Source organism: Meriones unguiculatus, chromosome 6 (genome assembly GCF_030254825.1).
Source record: "Meriones unguiculatus strain TT.TT164.6M chromosome 6, Bangor_MerUng_6.1, whole genome shotgun sequence".
In the NCBI taxonomy this organism is placed as follows: Eukaryota; Metazoa; Chordata; class Mammalia; order Rodentia; family Muridae; genus Meriones; species Meriones unguiculatus.
In genome coordinates, this window is record NC_083354.1 from 59744276 (window position 1) to 59747772 (window position 3497).

A 3497-nucleotide genomic window follows, 5' to 3' on the forward strand; every position below is an offset into this window, starting at 1 on the left:
AATAAAATTGGAAACCTTTAACTAAAATACTGTAAGATTTAACTAAGATTTTGTTCGCACAAAAAAATTTAAAAATATATGCAATTATTATGACTGTGAAACTGTTAGATTGTTAATATTACAGAAAATTCTAAAGGAAATAAACCTGGTGTTCTAAAGAAACATATTGTACATATAATACATAAATTGTTGATAGAGATATAGGTGCTTTATCATACAATAAAAAGCGGCAACCAGCTTAAATGCACAGTGTTAGAACTGTGAGTTAAAATACATCACATGTATGACATTAGTTCTATGTCTTTAGCTAGAATTAACATTTCTGTAGCAGTTACTGATACTTTGATATAGGAGAATGAACACACCATTTCCTACTGAAGAGTTGTATGAGACTGAGGTAATTTTGAAACCCTATTATAAAATATAATAGTATTGCTTTTTTGAGGTTCAGGGACAGGAACAATTATATTTTGAGACAAACATTTGGAGACAGGCATTAAGTAGCATGAATAGTGAATTTGAGTTCACTTAACTCTAAAAGCTGACATGATTTCAAAATTTCTGGCCTTGAAAGTAGTCAAATTTTACAAAATTGATTAATAATTAAGATTAAGTTTGTCCTAATGGGAACTTCCCAGAGACTCATACTCCAACCAAGGACCATGCATGGAAATAACCTAGAACCCCTGCACAGATGTAGCCCATGGCAGTTCAGTGTCCAAGTGGGTTACATAGTAATGGGAAGAGGGACTGCCTCTGACATAATCTGATTGGCCTGCTCTTTGATCACCCCCCCTGAGGGGGGAGCAGCCTTACTAGGCCACAGAAGATGACAATGCAGCCACTTTTGATGAGAACTGATAGACTAAGATCAGAAAGAAGGAGAGGAGAACCTCCCCTATCAGTGGACTTGGGGAGGGGCATGCATGCAGAAAAGGGAGGGAGGGAGGGGTCGGGAGGGGAGGAGGGAGGGGCTTATGGGGGGATACAAAATGAATAAAGTATAATTAATTAAAAAATATATAGTAAATATATATGTAAAAATTTAAAAAAAAAGAAAAAAAATTAAAAAAAAAAGTTTGCCCTAATGGAAATAAATAACGTAAATGAGAAGAAAAAAATCTGTTGGGAATTCAGGATCAGAAGTAACTCTGTAAATATTGGCACCAGGGAGACTGAGGCAGAAATATCATTGATTTGGGACCAGTCTCCAAAAACACAATAAAGAACAAGAAGAAAAAGGAGAGAAGAGAGCTAGAGAGGGTGAGAGAGGGGTTGAGGAAGAGAGGGATCTAAGTGAAATACAGAAGAAAAAAAAAACTTGAGATCAGATTAACTAGAAATAGAGTCCATTCCTACCCCTAGACGGGTTGCAGGTTTGGAGGCTGTGTCTGTAGAAGGCAGAGAGAAGAGAGGCTATGTCTATGTTCAGTGTCTGCTTATGAACATCTGAATGATTAGCAGCCTAACATTCCCTGAAAATAGCAAGCCTGAGATGACCAGCAGTCCTGCAGACAGGCTTTCAGGATAGGAAGCAAGCTGGAGACTAAAAGAAACCTGCAGGGGACTGCAGACAACCCTCACAAGGGGCTACTTGGATGAGCAGGCAAGGAGTGAGCCCAAGACAACAAAGAGACTGGTGCCATGGGACCCAGACAGGAAGCTAGCCTGAGATGACCACTAGTCCATAGGGAGCTACCCTAAGATGGCCACCAGTCATCTTGGTGCTGTGCAGGCCAAGGGGAGCAGACCATGTACATGAGGTGACCCCCGGCTGGGCACCATAATGCATGTAGGACATAACACTCCTGAGACCATTCTTGAGAAGACCCCAGACACTCAAGGACCCCAAGCACCACTAAGAGAAGCAAGTAAGTGATGGAAAAACAGAAGAGAAAGAGAAACAGAAAGATGTGGGCACAATGAAGACAGGCAGAACTGGAGGCTCCTTGGCAGTGATGAACAGCCTGAGGTGAGTAGCTGGTGCTACCACTTGGGACAATGGTGGGGTCCTGGCCTGTGCTGCCACCTCAGGGGAGGGAGGCACATCTGGGCCCAGGGCCCCTCAACAGAAGTGGTCTCTTACCCCCTAAGGCTAGGCAGGTCTGCACTCCCTCCCAGAGACATTTTGATGTCAGGAAGCTGTGAAGAACTAGTCTCACCCCTCACCTGGGCATTATGGGAGAGTTGGCACTGTGGGCATAAGAACAGTAGGGCCGTTCCTGCCCCTTGTCAACTGCAGCCCTGTACCTCACCTGGGCAACAGTAGAGCTGGCCCTGATGGCGGGGGCACAGGTAAACCAGCCCTGCAGTTGTGAGCCTGGGAGAGCTGGCCCTGCCTCTTGTCTGCTGGGTGGTAGTGAATGAGGGAGAGATGCGCTCCTCCCCTCCTTTGTCCCTTGCCATCTGTGGCAGGCAGGAGAGCTGGCTACAGGGTCATGAGAATGGGAGAACTGGCCATGTCCCTCAGCAGCTGCAACACTCAGGATAACAAACACTCCACCTCATCTGGGCAGCAGGGGAGAGCTGGCCCTGATTGCCAGGGTTGCTGGTGAGCCAGCCCAGAGGGCCTTAGAGCAAGATAGCCAGCAAGCTGGCAGCCTCAGATACCTCTCAGGCACAGATGCAGGGCTTTGGGTCAGTCCAACCCAACATCTCCCCTATCCACGCACTGCTGGAGTGCATAAAAGGGCCAATCACACAAATCCAAAACTCCATGACACAAGGCAACAAAAGGATATCTAAGAGAAATTCCAGTGAAATTCCAGGGTTGATAGAGTAGTAGAAGCCAGACCAATGATTCATTGCAATGAACATTTGCAAGCAAAGAAATTTGAACAAAGGGATATGCTGTGGGACACACTGTGACACACTACAGCTTCCACAATGAGATTTTTTTTCTGCTGTTGATGAGGGGGAGGTATCAAGGGTGGAGGGCAGGTATGGGAGGAGGGAAGAGGAGTTAGATTGAGGTGCAGAATGTGAAATTCATAAAGAAGCAATAAAAATTTTTTTAAAAAAAAGTTCTTTTAAGAAAAAAGAAATAGTCTCAGAGAGTTGAGACAGAACAAGATAGAAGATTTTGAGTTATCAACTTGAAAGGTTCAATGTTATTCTTATTGCTAATTAAGAGCCTGCATCACAAAAGATAGAGTGTTATGATGAGGGCTCAAGAAATAGCCTTAGTGTTTTAGCACAAGGGAAATAAATATTTATCTTTAGTTACTGCCACAAGTTCATCCCAGTTTAGTGTCCTCATCCAGAGATGCAAACTGAACTATAGAAAACACCATCCTGTAAAATGTCACCATGGAAGATAGGCAGGAAAAAGATATGCCTACACAAACTGTGGTAGCATGAATCTGCTTCCTCCCAAACTTATGTTGAAGCCTAATTCTCAGTATAACACTGTCTTAGTTACTTGTCTATGGCTGTGAAGAGACACCACGACCAAGGCAACTTATGAAAGAAAGCATTTAATTGGGAACTTTCTTATA

At 43.6% G+C, this 3497-nt stretch overlaps 1 pseudogene; it reads left to right on the plus strand.

Annotated features, from left to right (window-relative positions):
• Nucleotides 1-1354: 1354 nt before the first annotated feature.
• LOC132654998 (small nucleolar RNA SNORA17) lies at nucleotides 1355-1473 on the plus strand (annotated as a pseudogene).
• Nucleotides 1474-3497: the final 2024 nt, after the last annotated feature.